The 18,446-nt window shown below is 42.6% G+C and overlaps 1 protein-coding gene across 1 annotated transcript in view; it reads left to right on the top strand.

Annotated features, from left to right (window-relative positions):
• LOC126092835 (uncharacterized) overlaps positions 1 to 18,446 on the top strand; it is a 157,476-nt gene that overhangs the window by 56,527 nt on the left and 82,503 nt on the right. The gene's annotated exons all lie outside the window — the stretch shown is intronic.

Here is an 18,446-nt window from a genome sequence, read left to right as displayed (position 1 = left end):
CTGTGACTTCTTTCTGTGGGGACACTTGAAAGACCAGGTGTACCGCCAGAATCCAGAAACAATTGAACAGCTGAAGCAGTACATCTCATCTGCATGTGAAGCCATTCCGCCAGACACGTTGTCAAAGGTTTCGGGTAATTTCATTCAGAGACTACGCCATATTATTGCTACGCATGGTGGATATGTGGAAAATATCGTACTATAGAGTTTCCCAGACCGCAGCGCCATCTGTTCTTGAAAATTGTAACTACTGTAATTTCGAAAGTTTGTCTGCCTGAAAATGTATTGTTGTCCCAAGCATATTGCAACAAACGGTGTATTTCTATCGCTGCTCGTTTAGTTTTTATTGCTATTTCAAATATACCGGTCATTTTTGAAACACCCTGTAGCTGAAAGCTATGCTAACTATCGTCTCGGCAAATGAGAGCGTAATTCTCAGTGAACAATGGCTAGCAACGTCGGCTGTACAACTGGGGCGAATGCTAGGATCTGTCTCTAGACCTGCCGTGTGGCGGCGCTCGGTCTGCCATCACTGACAGTGGCGACACGCGGGTCCGTCGTATACTAGCGAACCGTGGCCGATTTAAAAGCTACCACCTAGCAAGTGTGGTGTCTGGCGGTGACACCACAACATTTACATGTTTAATGAAGCAACTGGGAGTTATTGTATGGTCAGGCGGTATTTCCATTCTCATATTTACTACACTCACTTTATTGATGTGAGATTCTGAACATCCTAAAGGAATCTAGTTATTTCCCATCTTTGACCCTAGGGTGCATGGTGAGGAAACCCAAACTGAATCTATAAGCGATGCCTGCGAGGCCATATCCTCATTTAAAATTGTTGTCTTTGCATACAATCATTTTTCGGATTTGAATTTATTTGCTTCAAATTTATTTACGTACTGAAATGTTACTATGTAATATTAAGAGGATCTGGTGACCCCGAGTAACATTGCATTAATTTTTTTTTAAAATTGTTCGGAGAATTTAATTCTTTCGGTTGCAACTACTTACATGCAACTGACACAAATAATTATATTAATGAACTAATAAGTTCCTCATTCGATAATAGTTATTAAGTTCAATTCGTTGCACTACAACGTCCTTATTTGATCAATAATAGGAATTATAAACCGCTGTTGCTGTTGTTGTGGTCTTCAGTGCGAAAAACTGGTTGATGCTCCTCTCCATACTACACCATCCTATGCGAGCCTCTTCATCTGCAAACCCACATCTTTCTGAATATACTTAGTGTACTCATGTCCTGGTCTCACTCGACGATTTTTGCGCCCCACACGTTCCTCCAATACTTAATTTATGATCTCTTGAATTCTCAGAAAGTGTCTTATCAACAGATTCCGCTTTCGGTCAAGGTGTGTCACAAATTTCTCGTTTAACCAATTCTGTTCAGTACTTCCTCATTAGTTACATGATCGCCCCATCCGGTCTCTAGAATTATTCTGTAGCACCATATTTCAAAAGCTTCTTATCTTTTTATCTAAACTGTTTATCGCCCATGTTTCACTTCCACAACTGACTACATTCCAGACAGATACCTTCAGGACAGACTTCCTAACACTTAAATTTATGTTTGGTGTTAACAAATTTCTCTTCTTCGGAAGGACTTTTCTTGCTAATGCCAGTCTACATTTTATATCCTCTCTACTTCGAGCATCACCAGTTACTTTGCTGGCCAAATAGCAAAACTCATACACTACTTTCAGTGTCTCGTTTCCTAACCTGATTCCCTCAGCATAACCAGCATCTGTTCGACAACGTTCCGTTATTCTTGTACTTTGCTTTTGTTGATGCTCATCTTATATACTCATTCAAGACACTGTCCATTCCGTTCAACTGATCTTCCAAATACTTTGCTGCCTATGACAGAATTACAATATCATCGGCAAACCTCAACGTTTTTATTTCTTTTCCCTGAACTATTCCATATGTTTCTTTGGTTTCCTAAGCTGCTTGTTCAATGTACATATCGAATAACATCGGGGATAGGCTACACCCCTGCCTCACTTTCTTTTTCAACTACTGCCTGTTTTTCATGCGCCTCCACCCTTATAACTGCGACTGGTCTCTGTATAAGTTGTGAATAGCTCTTCGTTCCCTGTGTTTTAACCCCGCTACCTTCCCAATTTCAATGAGTATATTCGTGTCTACACTGTCACAAGCTTTCTCTAAGTCAACAAGTGCTATAAATGTAAGTTGACCTTTCTTTAACCTATCTTCGAAGATAAATTGTAGTGTCAGTATTGGCTCGCGTGTTCTTACATTTGTCCGGAATCCAAACTGATCTTCCCCCACGTCAGCTTCTAACAGTTTATGCATTCTTCTGTAATGAATTAGTGTTAGTATTTTCCAACCATGATTTATTAAACTTATAGTTCTGTAATTTGCATGCCTGTCAGCAACCGATTTCTTTGGAATTTGAATTACTGCATTATTCATGTAGTGTCCCATACTTCTTGCACACCAGATGGAAGAGTTTTGTCATGGCCGGCTCTCGTCTAACCCCTCGGCCTTGATAAGACTTAGATCAGTCAGAGCTCTGTCAAATTCTTGTTGCAGTGTCATATCTCCCATTTCATCTCCATCTATGTCCACTTGCCTTTCTATAAAATTGCGTACATGTTTCTCTCCCTTATATAGGCACTCTCTATACTTCTTCCACCTTTCAGCTTCCCTTATTTGCTAAGGACTGCTTTACAATCTGAGCTCTTGATGTTCATTCAGCTGCATCTCCGTTGGCCGAAGTCCACTTTAATTTTACTGTAGCTTTTTCTACCTTCCCCAAGTGAAATATGCTTCCAAATCTTGTCCACCTAACCATTTCTGCTTAGCAAGTCTGCACGTCCTATCAGTCTCAGTTTTTAAATGTTTGTACTCCCTTTCGTGTGCTTCATTTACAGCATTCTTAAATTTCCTAAAAATGTTCAAAATGTGTGTGAAATATTATGGGACTTAACCGCGAAGGTAATCAGTCCCTAAGCTTACACACTACTTAACCTAAATTATCCTAAGGAGAAACACACACACCCATGCCCGAGAGAGGACTCGAACCTGCCCCGGGACCAGCCTCACAGGCGATGACTGCAGCGGCTAAGACCGCTCGGCTAATCCGGCGCGGCAAATTTCCTCCATTCATCAGTTAAATTCAATATCTGTTGTGTTATCCAAGGATTTCTCCTAGGGCTTGTGTTTTAAACTGTTTTATTCTCTGCCTCCTTTACTATTTTATCTCTTAAAGCTACCCATTCGTCTTCTCCGGTATTAATTTCCGCTGTTATAGTTAACCGTTGCCTAAGGCTCCCTCTGAAACTTTCAAGAACTTTTGGTTCCTTCTACTTATGCAGAGCTCCCATCCCCTTAATTTTCTATGTTTTTCCAATTTCTTCAGTTTTAATGTAAAGTTCATGACCAATAAATTTTGGTGAGAGTCCACATATGCACCTGGAAATGTCTTACAATTTAAAATCTGGTTCCCAAATCTCTGTATGACTGTTACATAATCAACCTGAAACCTGATGTCTCCAGGTCTCTTCCACTTTTACATCCTTCTTTCATGTTTCTTAAACCAACTATCAGCGATGATTAAATTATGCTCTGTGCAAAATTCCACCAGGCGGCTTCTCCTTTCATTCCTTTCCCCTAGTCCATATTGACCACCTACTTTTCCTTTTGTTCGTTTTCCTAGTATCGAATTGCAGTCCTCTATCACATTTAAATTTTCGTCCCCTTTAACTATCTGAATAATTTCTTTTGTCTCATCATAAATTTCTTCAATCTCTTCATCACCTGCGGAGCTAGTCGGCATGTAAACTTGTACTGCTGTGGTAAGCGTGGCCTTTGTGTCTATATTGGCTATGATAAAGTTTCACTATGCTGTTCATAGTAGCTTACCCGCATTCATGTTTTCTTATTCATTATTAAACCCACTCCTGCATTGCCCCTATTTGACCCTGTATTTGTAAACCTGTTTTCACCTGACCAGAAGTCCTATAGCTCCTGCTGCTCAACATCTCTTGTTCCCTCTATACCTAACTTTAATCTATCCATTTCCCTTTATAAATTTTCTAACCTACGTGCTCCGATCCATAGAATGCCAGTCTTATTTAGTAGTCGCCGCCTAGAGTTCCGAATTGGGGACTATTTTACCCAAGAGGACACCATCATCAGGTAACAATATTGTAGAGCTGCGTGTCATCTGGAAAAATTATGGCTGTAGTTTGCCCTTGCTTCCAGTCGTTCGCAGTACCAGCACAGTAAGGTCGTTTTTGTTGATGTTACAAGAACAGATCTGTCAATCACCCAGGCTATTGCCCCTGCAACTACTGAAAGGTGCCTCTTCAAGAAACCTCTCAAGAGACACCCTTCCGTTGTTGTTGTACCTACCGTACGACTATCGGTATCCCTGACGCAAGCAAGACGCCCAACCAACGACATGCTCCAGTGTTCTTGGGGGAATTATAAACTATATTTTCACAAATAATTATTATACATTTATCGTAGAAGCTGCATGTCTCTTAGTTCACAAAATTTTTCAAACGAGAAGCGCGAAGAATGCCATTATGTTCATTACAGAGTTCATTTCCACATTCCATACCTATCACGCTGATTTTTCTACATTATGTGAACAATATCTGCACCTTTTTCTCTTTCCTGATGCAACTAAATGGTTCAGTGGTAAGACGCCTTCTTGCATACATCTGTACATGGAATCACCTGTTTTCTTTGAGAGTTTATGGATCCCAATTCGAGCACCATTAGTGACGTTGCGTTTCCTCTCCAAAACTCTTAGCAATAAACTGTATGTCGAATGATGGACAAAAAATAGATTTTCACTTTTCATTGCTGCGACGTCCACCGAATTCATTCACAATGGGAATGGCAATCTACTTGTCTGTTTCTTGCAGGTACAATATCGAATCTTATGTTGTCTTGACCTATGGAGACTTTATGGAGTTACAGCACATTCTTATAGCGTTTGTCTTTGCATGAGTTTGATCGACGTCTCTGTTATGATGCATTTTGCTAATGTAAAACACAGTTTCTGTTATTTTCTTCTTCTGTTTCTTTTTGCGAACATAACTCAGCACTGTAATTTGATATCTGAAGAAAAATAACGAGGAGTACCTTGCTCTTGCCCTGGACGACTTCATTTCACTGGGAATTTCTGGTTTATTTTGTTTGATTGTACCCACCACGAAAATTTGCTTTTGAAACACCTTTCTACCAGCTGGATACTAGTGAAGCAGCTGTCAACAGTAATATTTCTGTATGATTCTTCTACGCTCTTAGGAAGATATCCACCGTATTCAATGCAAATTCTTTTGAATTGGTTCACGTGCCTTCCTTCCTGAGTACACGATTCCGTCTAAAGAAAAAGCAGACGCAGCATCCGATAATCAGGATTTTTTGTGCCATACTTAGCGGGTTTAGTAGGCATGTACTGGATAGAGCCTCATTTTCCAGGGAATGGAAGTAACTGCTGGTCAATTGTGAGCGAAACATTAGGAATCATTGTGTTCCTGCATTTGTCAAGAAACAGTTCCCATACATAACGAACAGCTGCATGTTTTTTGTCTACAGATTGAGCTCCACAGGGCACCTGCCATCGAATTTTATTATTCTCCTTATTTCCTGGAATATGTTTACTGACACTGTGTCCTTATGTGTAGGATATGTGTTTTCACACAAGAGAATAGGGACATCCCAACTCTTCTCAACATTAGGACTAGTTACACAGGGAGATCGCCTGTTATTCCTGAGGCTGCTTTTATGACATGTCTTCCCATATGCCATGCACCCCTCGGCATGTATCGCATCACACCTTTGGCTAATTGTCTGAGAAAATGAGAAAGGACTATGGGAGTGAATGGGGAGAGACTGGACTTTGTGGGATTATCTTCTTCTTTCTCATCCACTGAGGCATATGCAGTGCGTAGATTCTGCCAGTACATGTGCTACCGCCAGTTTATCCTCAGCTCCTAATGCAAGCCTCTCCACCCGTACAAACAGTACTTCTACAAGGCGGTGCCCCTCGTAGAGGCTTTCCCCCTTACTTGCCCTACTCCTTTATCTGCAAACTGATTTCTGTACAAGTTTTAAAGAAACTTTTGCTTCTAGTATTTTATTCCTATTAGTTTTCCAAATTCGAAAAAACTGATTCCCAGCCGGCCGGGGTGGCCGAGCGGTTCTAGGCGCTAAAGTTTGAACCGTGTGACCGCTGCAGTCGCAGGTTCAAATCCTGCCTCGGGCATGGATGTGCGTGATGTCCTTAGGTTAGTTAGGTTTAAGTAGTTCTAAGTTCTAGGGGACTGATGACCCCACATGTTAAGTCCCATAGTGCTCAGAGGCAAGCCTGATTCCCGTTTGCATTATTGAAAGCTTTTTATTAATCTAAAAATGCTGAAAATCCGTGTACTAAATATTTTCATACCATTATGTCGAATCAAGAAGTCTACGTTAAATGTTGAATTCGTCTCCATTATGAGCTAATAACTTAACAATTTAAATCAATAACATAATGCATCTTTATTCGGAAGCAAATCACTGATATTTCTTTGTGGCGCTGAAAGCCTGTCTCCTCTACAGATGGAGTTGGTTTAAAAATTCTGCGCTATGTGTGTTTGTGGTTTAGTGTGGTATTAGAGACAGCGAGATTCCCCGCAGTAAGCGGCTCGGACTGCGCGGTGCTTTGGCAGCTTACAGGGTATCCGGACGACTGGGTCCGCGTTTTATGGCTGTAGTGCTTGGAAGCTTTCCAAATACTGTCCCTATAGGTCTCCACGCGCTATGGATGCATGACGACAACACCAAAAGCGGCTAATGTCGAGCCTTCGAAGGTTCCCGTCTTCCGCCGTGCAGTGTTCATACACAAGCACACTGGATAAGACAGGTAATTCAGAAAATATCTTGCTGATTCAGTGTAACACCGACTTTAACCTTTAAGTACAAGAGCTGTTTCTGGTAACGTAGAGTCACGTGTGGGGTTTAGAAGTACACCAACAGTGTTTAGATGTGCTTCCAAGTAATTACTGGAAATAACTTGGATATTTTCATATTTAAATAATAGAAGACAACGTATTTATTATTGCAGTCGTTTATTGTGCTTATATTAATCAGGCCTATCAGAAACATTAAGCCATTTACAAAAACATGTCATTTTGGTTTTCTGTTTATATAGCTCAGTTAAAATGACATAAAAATCAACAAATACTAGCTTCTAACCAAACTTTTTTTTTTAATTTGTGCTTAATTGGATCATAAAATCATATGAAAATTATAAAACAGAAAAAACTAACAAGACAAAATTGAAACCACATTATGTGCCTACAAAACCAATCGTTTACTTTGGCTTCACAGGACAAACCAAAATTGATTGCCTTTGAATGAGGCTTACAAATACACTCCTGGAAATTGAAATAAGAACACCGTGAATTCATTGTCCCAGGAAGGGGAAACTTCATTGACACATTCATGGGGTCAGATACATCACATGATCACACTGACAGAACCACAGGCACATAGACACAGGCAACAGAGCATGCACAATGTCGGCACTAGTACAGTGTATATCCACCTTTCGCAGCAATGCAGGCTGCTATTCTCCCATGGAGACGACCGTAGAGATGCTGGATGTAGTCCTGTGGAACGGCTTGCCATGCCATTTCCACCTGGCGCCTCAGTTGGACCAGCGTTCGTGCTGGACGTGCAGACCGCGTGAGACGACGCTTCATCCAGTCCCAAACATGCTCAGTGGGGGACAGATCCGGAGATCTTGCTGGCCAGGGTAGTTGACTTACACCTTCTACAGCACGTTGGGTGGCACGGGATACATGCGGACGTGCATTGTCCTGTTGGAACAGCAAGTTCCCTTGGCGGTCTAGGAATGGTAGAACGATGGGTTCGATGACGGTTTGGATGTACCGTGCACTATTCAGTGTCCCCTCGACGATCACCAGTGGTGTACGGCCAGTGTAGGAGATCGCTCCCCACACCATGATGCCGGGTGTTGGCCCTGTGTGCCTCGGTCGTATGCAGTCCTGATTGTGGCGCTCACCTGCACGGCGCCAAACACGCATACGACCATCATTGGCACCAAGGCAGAAGCGACTCTCATCGCTGAAGACGACACGTCTCCATTCGTCCCTCCATTCACGCCTGTCGCGACACCACTGGAGGTGGGCTGCACGATGTTGGGGCGTGAGCGGAAGACGGCCTAACGGTGTGCGGGACCGTAGCACAGCTTCATGGAGACGGTTGCGAATGGTCCTCGCCGATACCCCAGGAGCAACAGTGTCCCTAATGTGCTGGGAAGTGGCGGTGCGGTCCCCTACGGCACTGCGTAGGATCCTACGGTCTTGGCGTGCATCCGTGCGTCGCTGCGGTCCGGTCCCAGGTCGACGGGCACGTGCACCTTCCGCCGACCACTGGCGACAACATCGATGTACTGTGGAGACCTCACGCCCCACGTGTCGAGCAATTCGGCGGTACGTCCACCCGGCCTCCCGCATGCCCACCATACGCCCTCGCTCAAAGTCCGTCAACTGCACATACGGTTCACGTCCACGCTGTCGCGGCATGCTACCAGTGTTAAAGACTGCGATGGAGCTCCGTATGCCACGGCAAACTGGCTGACACTGACGGCGGCGGTGCACAAATGCTGCGCAGCATTCGACGGCCAACACCGCGGTTCCTGGTGTGTCCGCTGTGCCGTGCGTGTGATCATTGCTTGTACAGCCCTCTCGCAGTGTCCGGAGCAAGTATGGTGGGTGTGACACACCGGTGTCAATGTGTTCTTTTTTTCCATTTCCAGGAGTGTACATTGTTTGCAAGTGTTACATGTTAGAGAGCTCTTTTTGTCTTTTGACCTTGGGCAAATATAACACCTTCGCTGTTTAGAAGCACTAGGACCTGGCTCATCCGCATTAGGCGTTGAAAACATTTGCCCTCTGCCAACCAATTTGCACGTAATTTCCCGTACATCTTTTGCCACCTTTGGGCTATTTTCTAATCTCCTGCGAACGTATGGCTTTACAAGACTCATTGCAGTGGACTTTATGTATCCTCTTCTGCTGACTTTTATATTTGTATTAGAACCGACCCAAAGAACATATCCGTTAGCATGAGAAATATTCAGCATTGCAGCAAAGATTGCGTTCGGCCATCTTCTTGTTCTACGTGAGCAATAGTAATTTGAGCATTTCAAATCCAAGGCATCAACTCCTCCCTTAGTCGCATTGTAAAAGTCTACAATTGCAGGTTTCTTCGATTGTTGATTTACATACACTTCGTGATGCATGGAAGATAGTAAAACTACACTTTTATACTTCTTTGGAACGAACGATACCATGATCTTGTCCCGAACAAATCCAAATAATGATGATTCAGTGGGTCTTCTTTTATCAGGTAAAAACTGACGAGGAATATCTCGTTTGTTTTTTCGTACAGTACCCACGTATGTTAGTTCTCGTTTCAATAAAAAAAAAATGGTTCTGAGCACTATGGGACTTAACTTCTGTGGTCATCAGTCCCCTAGACCTTAGAACTACTTAACCTAAGGACATCACAAACATCATGCCCGAGGCAGGATTCGAACCTGTGGCCGTAGCAGTCCCGCGGTTCCGGACTGCGCGCCTAGAACCACTAGACCACCGCGGCCGGCTCTCGTTACAATAATTCTCTACTAACTCAACAGACGTAAACCAACTGTCTCCAGTGATAATCCTATTAGTTCCATAAAATTGCTCTGCAAATCCTGTGTTGGCACTGCGAAAGGGATAATTCTGTGGGTAAGCTGTTTTCCAGAGTATATAAACGCATTACATAAGTAATGAGTTTTCGCATCGCAAATACACTGCATTTTCAGGCCATATTTTCCAGGTTTACTTTTGATAAACATTCTGAATGAGTACCTCCACTCGAAATTTTACCAGCATTTCATCAACACATAAATATTCAGAACAAGAATAGTTGGCGCTACAATTGCTGATAAACTTCTCAAAAATTCCTAGTATCAAAGCCAGTTTATCTGCAGATTTTCTTTCTCCTCATGCGCTGATGTCATCAAAGATTACATTGAAATCAATGAATAAAAATCTGTTGATCCCCATTACACCTAGAAAAATGTCTCTACCAGTGAAATCAGTCGTCCATAGTGATCTAATATTTTCATGATTTGACATGAATATCGACGTAAACATAAGTATTCCAAGGTAGTTATCCGAGGTAAGCTCCTAACTCACAGCAATCAATGTTGTTGGCATAATACGGCTGTAATAATGGAGGTGAGTATTTGTCCTCATGTTTTTTGTTGGTACAGTGCACGGTAGTCTCAATCACATCGTCGGTAAATAATAGTTCCAAACTATCTACAGGCGACATTTCATGTTTACAAGTAGCGTGTCCTTTCAGTCTCGCGCGTTCTCGTACAATATTGTGCTGTCGTACACGAGATGAATGTGGGGCAGATTTACTCCATTTGAATCTGTTCTTACCGTAAAAATAGTTCCCTGAGCTTTCTTCGTCTTCTTCACTAGAAGAAGAGCCATCACTTAGCTACATCTCTGAACAAGGAAGGCGTTCACTGTGTATCGAATCATGATGACTGATGTCATCAACATCTTCGTCTGGGTCATTTTGTTCTGTGTCTTCATCTTCTGTGTCAGTTCCTTCTTGCAACAGTCGTGCAGTATCCTCATCACGAAGAAAGCGACTAATTGTTGTAAATATACTGAAATAAGAGGAAATTACTGTATTAGCATATTGTAAATAAATACTACGTAAAAGCACGCGTGGCGTCTACAAGGTACCCCAACAATGAAAAACAGGCACTTAGTTGCGAGAGCGCGGCGCACGTCCACCTATTGCAAGCGTCAGCTGCACACTGAGAAAACCTACAATGACGAGTCTGTAGTGCGCCAACAATGGAAATTATAAACCAAAAATGTAGCTTGGGGTCTGCTAAGACCCCCCCTTGTAGTTAAAGGTTAAACTTGATAACGTCCTCCATTTGCGCGGAAAAGAGAGTGTACTGATTCCTTCAGGTGTGTCATATACAGGTTTTTAAAAAATATGGATCGAAAGTAAAGAAAAGTTCGTCTAACGATATTTCTGTAAACTAACAGTTGTCTGCATATGGGTCGATGTGTCTTCTCATTCCCATCTGTTTTACGTAGGAAAAGGTACAATAGACAATGCCGCATGTATTTACCACGCATCCTGACACATCCTTAGTTGTCAATCATGCAATTCTGTCGAATACACCAGGCTTCATTCCTACTGTGTCACATACGAGTACATTGGTAACATACTCCTGTATCGTCTGGACATTATCTATAAGTTGGACTTACCAGAATGTCTCTAAGGGGGTAGGCCAGTGTAGAAATTTATATCTGAGCCTAATTTTGTTGTAATCTTAAAATGTTTCTTGAACAGCCTATTTTTAAAATTAATTGCTGTGAAGTAAGCCATAAACGTTAAAATATGTACAAACTGCAAATTTATTCCATGGCACGTCCGAGTGCTTGAATGCAACCATTGGAATAGGATAACTCTTACCTAAAGAATGGAGGTCATGTTGATTTCGTATACTATCACAGAGGACATTACTATCAATTAAAATACTATCCTCAACAACATTTATGTTCTTAATATGTCTGAAAAACGCGCATGTCTCACGTCTACTTAACTTTTAATGTCGCTTGTTTTTTATCCAAAGTAAAACGTGAGTGCTTGAAAATGACAAACAAACTGATTTATACGGCAGTAATATCAGAAAAGTGAGTCCGCCTTGATGCAAAACCCCTTGTTATTCGTTTATTTCCTTATTCTTCCAAACTAGTTTCGGCGACAAGTGTCACCATCATCAGTGATTTTTTTTAATCTAAATCATGCAGAAAATAGCATGGTTATACAAACACAGAAGGCCATTATTACATTTTTACTATTCGTTTTTTGAAATATTGACATATTTTCTGTGCACTTTTTTCTGTTGCCGTTTTTTACTTAACGAACATCATGTCATGTGCAACCATGTGAGCGGCTGTTAGTAAACAACGCTACCACACCCCCTAGTATATATTGCTGACATACGAAGTTCACCTTTTAGTATTTTGTTTACTAACAACGCTACCACAACCCCAAACATATATTGCTGACATACGAAGTTCACCTTTTAGTATTTTGTTCACTAACAATGCTACCACAATCCTAAGTATATATTGCTGACGTACGAAGTTCACCTTTTAGTATTTTGTTTACTAACAGCCGCTCACATGGTTGCAGATGACATGATGCTCACTAAGTAAAAAACGGCAACAGAAAAAATCGCACAGAGAATATGTCGCAGAGAGCGACAATAATTGTTTAAAACATGCTGTAACATACAATAAATGAGGTAGATTAAAAAAAACCACTGATGATGGTGACATTTGTCGCCGAAACTAGTTTGGGAGAATAAAGAAATAAATGAATAACAAGGGGTTTTTCATCAAGGCGGACTCAATTATTTGATATTACTGTTTTTCTATGGAAACACGGACCAAATGGAAGAGTTCCAAGATAAAATCATTGTAGTTATACGGACAGAAATATTCGAAATGTAATTCCAGACGAGCAAAAAACGCTTCGATTTGTAAACTTACGTCAGTTAATTTATATAAACTAGTCAAAATCAGAGTGTTTCCACATTGGCGCACAAAAAACTTAAAACGCTCATTTTCTCAAAACAACTTTTTACGTCGGGAGCTATGACTCATGAAACATATATGCAGTTACACTACACCTTATTGTAACTTGTGAGTCGGCATTTTTTATATTGTATTACGTCGACATTTTGGGGGAAATTTTTATTTCGATTTTTCTGCACGTTTTCATAAGACTTTTTTTTTTAATTTAATGCACAGTGCCTCCATTTTGTTCAAAACCATTGTTTTTAAATATTTCTACGTACAACGTTAGAAAATTTTCAAGCAGGGTTTGAAATTTTGTTCTTGGTTGAAAATTGTGGCAATCAGAGTTCCGACCAACCGCCCTCGCACTCCGCGAACGCCTTTCGTCGACGTCATCTACTTCCATCAGGGTGCCAGTTCTTTACTTATAAATAAAAAATATATAATACAATCTCAAGAGTGTTCAATAAAGTCGCAAGTCAGTTTTGTATTTTCTTGTTATTTTAGTGAAAAAAGATCACGAATATCGGCATCGCTCTGGTCTACCCCCTCAATTGTACACATAGCCAGAATTCAAACGGATTCAACAGGGAAGCCATTCTAACAGACCCCGTCGATCCAACTATTACCCACGAAACACTGGGATGATGTAGTATCGCACGATGCATAGAAAGTAAGAGAGTACTCCGTGCTGCATAAACCACAGTCGTTGTCTTCCTGTAATGATAATGTTCGCCAACAACACTGGTAATTGTGATACGCAGTACCTGCTAATAAGTTTCGTAACGTGTATGGCCCTATTAGTTTGCCACCGACAGTTCCACCCCATGCATTGACACTTAGTTGTGTGTTTCAAAGCACACACAACTAAGTATCAAAACACACACTTTATGATTGTTAACAGCTGCACGAAAAAATACGAAATTTTTTCGTTTACTGCGTATTCCCTTACATCAGCTGTATCAGTTGTAGATGTGCTACCTGAAACCTGGTGGTAGTCAAGGGAAGGCAGGATTCCGTTACGATTGGGTACGGGGCCGTGATCAGTTACCATTGGTTGCCTTTTACAGTTACACACATTTATTTTGAAAACAGTAATTCCATACTCTACCGTAAATAAAAAGATACCACATATTATTCATGAAGGAATAAAAAACTGTGTAAATAATGGTGTTTTCAGTGCATTAGAATTTAGCAAATCACCATAAAATACAGACATAGTTAAAAAGGAAAAAAAAAACAAGCTACTGTGATCATAGCTGAAGGCCTTACATGCCGAGAATGGCAATAAATTAAGTATGTTTAAGAACTCGCAGCAATTGCATCTTACAGGTAAAGTAAGTGGCCACAAACACAACAAAAGGTATCAGACAACAGGAATTACAGTAAATAAGGATTTAAGGCTTACTGCTAAAATACAGATATCGAATTATTTGTTTAAACCAAATGACCACAGTCACAGCTGAACGTCTTATACGTCAGGAACGCAATTATATAAAGAATTAAGGAACCTGCTGTAAACAGCAAACACAAGCATATGTTAATTAAAAGAAACAAGCAAGTTACGACCAAACGGGTGAAATAAGATGATGGTAACCTTGTAACACATCTCTTACACTGCTAGATTTATTCCAGAAGGCGACCAGAAGTATCAACTAGACATATATAACCTTTAATGTAGGCATTACAAGGTATGATAATAAATAATACAATAACAAAACACAAGGACCAGGCGGACTGCACTACGCTCCCAGAATATTGTGCTTAGAGTGCCCGGAACGAGAAAGGAATCATTACTACACGAGCAAAAGAATCACAAACGACCTACAATCAAGAAAGCTGCAAAAACTACACGCCTTACCGAACAGCAGTGGTAAGGCGAGGAAACGTACACTGCCGTTACATACAGTAACACCCAGGCCAGGTAACTGGAGTATTAGCGGCCACCAGGCAGGAAAAATACCGCTGGTTGAAATTCACAAATTGATACAAGCTGAATGCAATAAATAGTAATAAGAAGACGAGGAAAGCTAATCAGATCCGCTTTCCTCAAGCACTCCACTCGCTGCTCTTCGTCTCGGCGACACTATGAGCAGCAACACGAACCCAAGTCACTGGAGAATCGCGAGATGTCACAATGGTGTAGGTTCCTCTGCTTGGATTGAAATGCACTTACCTTAAGGCCTGCAAGGTCTAGTTTACGACGTGACCACAGCCCTTTCATCCGGCAGTCCATGTGCCACGGCAGCGGTGCCGGTGTGTCTCCACAAGGGCCTGGCTCCTCCTGAGTCCCCAACCGAACTCACGCTCATACGACCCGGAAAACAAAGACGTCGCCCCAAAGATAGGGCAACAGTTACTACATGTCGATTACCGCCGCTGCTGCCACTAGCGGACAGGCCACGCTTGCGAAACTGAGTGGCGCCAGTCAACACGAGGAGACCAACAACCGCAACCATGCCAACGAAGTCATACCTTTTGGTCTACAACAGAAACCCACGAACAGCAAGGCTCACTACCTATAAGTGACAGTACTCGAATTCGAATATCCCTTTTAACGCGAACGGTCGCGTTAACCACTTTGATTAACCGTGCCCGTTCTCCGGACCGACCCTAACCTCACCATGGCACGTTGTCTACTTCCTCATGTCATAGTCCACCATATTCACCACCTAATGTTCGCTAACGTTAGTAATAGGATCCCCGCGCCTGGGAGAATGAGACTATGAGGAATCGATCCCAATGTTCGTATCGTCGTAAGCCTATATGTCACTAATAAGTTGTACATCCGTACCTAATACTGCTGATGACAGAGAATTCGTAGTCAGCGAACGAACTTAATACAGATATGGATCACCAATAGAGTCTGTACTTCCAGACATGCAAGTAAGTATTACTAACCTCGAAGGGCATACAACGATAACAACAGGGTTTCAATTACTGAGCGTCTCATTTTCCTTGGCACAGGAACCCAAGTTGGGGGTCATTAGGCGATGAATATAGTGAACTATGGCATAATGAGGTGGAAACGTCACATAGAGAGGACTGGGTCGGCGTGTATACCCCAAGTTTTTAAGGTTACTGCAAACCCAGTAAGTAGGAAATACGGGTTTGAGTCCCAGTCCGGCACACATTTTCAAATCTCACTAAAAAGTAATACATCTGTAGCTAATGCGGATGATGTCTAACAACTAGTGGTCAGTGAATAAATATCGAATCATTCATTGATGCTGAAGCTATCCTGATACATCACATCAATGATTGTTGAGTATGTGCATCTACCGTAGTGGCTTACTTTGTCTTACCTTATGGAAATGCCTCACATATAAATACTACAAATTCCTCCTCACAAGTAAATCAGTACATATTTGAATAGGTACTATTATAAGAATTTCTTCTAGTTCTGATTACCTCCGGTAGAAGGATGTGACACGTTTCTATGAACACCACGAGTAGATAATGCCACACGTTGATGACTACATTCAGTGCAGTATGCAAATCCCGTGGTGCACTCTCATACTTTAAAACGTCAAATATGTAAACCACGTGCACTCTCCACGTAGTGTGATGTCTACAGCTCGTAATTTATGGCAGCTCAACCTTCTCCTAAAACTGCCGTAGAAATATCTTACATGGTGTTTAAAGGTTTCTATCGACATACTCGGCTGTCTCAAAAGGCTAAACAAGCTGATTTCTCTCGGTTATTTTAACACACAGTCTATCAGAATTACAGAGCCAAGTGATTCATGTATTTTGAAATTCATAAGATAATGCAGCAATACGCTACGAAAGATGATACTGAATCTTGATTGTCTGAATACTGTAATAGGGAATTATAGTTAAAATAACTTTAATTGTCCTCTGAGAGTAGATACACGATAACACATGTCAGTTCCAAACAGCTTACAAATTCACTCCTGGAAATGGAAACAAGAACACATTGACACCGGTGTGTCAAACCCACCATACTTGCTCCGGACACTGCGATAGGGCTGTACAAGCAATGATCACACGCACGGCACAGCGGACACACCAGGAACCGCGGTGTTGGCCGTCGAATGGCGCTAGCTGCGCAGCATTTGTGCACCGCCACCGTCAGTGTCAGCCAGTTTGCCGTGGCATACGCAGCTCCATCGCAGTCTTTAACACTGGTAGCATGCCGCGACAGCGTGGACGTGAACCGTATGTGCAGTTGACGGACTTTGAGCGAGGGCGTATGGTGGGCATGCGGGAGGCCGGGTGGACGTACCGCCGAATTGCTCAACACGTGGGGCGTGAGGTCTCCACAGGACATCGATGTTGTCGCCAGTGGTCGGCGGAAGGTGCATGTGCCCGTCGACCTGGGACCGGGCCGCAGCGACGCACGGATGCACGCCAAGACCGTAGGATCCTACGCAGTGCCGTAGGGGACCGCACCGCCACTTCCCAGCAAATTAGGGACACTGTTGCTCCTGGGGTATCGGCGAGGACCATTCGCAACCGTCTCCATGAAGCTGTGCTACGGTCCCGCACACCGTTAGGCCGTCTTCCGCTCACGCCCCAACATCGTGCAGCCCACCTCCAGTGGTGTCGCGACAGGCGTGAATGGAGGGACGAATGGAGACGTGTCGTCTTCAGCGATGAGAGTCGCTTCTGCCTTGGTGCCAATGATGGTCGTATGCGTGTTTGGCGCCGTGCAGGTGAGCGCCACAATCAGGACTGCATACGACCGAGGCACACAGGGCCAACACCCGGCATCATGGTGTGGGGAGCGATCTCCTACACTGGCCGTACACCACTGGTGATCGTCGAGGGGACACTGAATAGTGCACGGTACATCCAAACCGTCATCGAACCCATCGTTCTACCATTCTTAGACCGGCAAGGGAACTTGCTGTTCCAACAGGACAATGCACGTCCGCATGTATCCCGTGCCACCCAACGTGCTGTAGAAGGTGTAAGTCAACTACCCTGGCCAGCAAGATCTCCGGATCTGTCCCCCATTGAGCATGTTTGGGACTGGATGAAGCGTCGTCTCACGCGGTCTGCACGTCCAGCACGAACGCTGGTCCAACTGAGGCGCCAGGTGGAAATGGCATGGCAAGCCGTTCCACAGGACTACATCCAGCATCTCTACGGTCGTCTCCATGGGAGAATAGCAGCCTGCATTGCTGCGAAAGGTGGATATACACTGTACTAGTGCCGACATTGTGCATGCTCTGTTGCCTGTGTCTATGTGCCTGTGGTTCTGTCAGTTTGATCATGTGATGTATCTGACCCCAGGAATGTGTCAATAAAGTTTCCCCTTCCTGGGACAATGAATTCACGGTGTTCTTATTTCAATTTCCATGAGTGTATTAATAACAGCAGCAGATTAACTTTCAGCAGATTAACTTTCGAAGCTTTATGGACACGTCCTGTTGACACGTTATTTTATACGTTAAGGCTTCCCAGAACTGAAATTAGGCCAAGTTCTGTGTAAACTGTACACATGACCACTTGTCACTAAACTCGTTGCTAATGAGCAAGGCGATTTGCACTGTCTATGATAGTTTGCAATTTTTCGATATTTTCATATTTATCTGCTTTTGTCAGTAGCATATAAAAGTAGACATGTTTTATTTTCCACGATGTCTCGTTTCTTTTTCAGGAATCGATTTGGAATGCGAGTGATCTTGGAGGAATATTTGAGCTCAAATTAACTCCCATAGCTGAAGAAGCTGATGTCAAATTTTATGCTTCTCATGTTGTACCCATTTTGGAGAAGTTACTGGAAGTTAA

The sequence above is a fragment of the Schistocerca cancellata genome, chromosome 7 (genome assembly GCF_023864275.1).
Source record: "Schistocerca cancellata isolate TAMUIC-IGC-003103 chromosome 7, iqSchCanc2.1, whole genome shotgun sequence".
Lineage (NCBI taxonomy): Eukaryota > Metazoa > Arthropoda > Insecta > Orthoptera > Acrididae > Schistocerca > Schistocerca cancellata.
The sequence above is the reverse complement of the archived record's forward strand: the minus strand, read 5'-3'. Positions and strand labels throughout refer to the sequence as shown.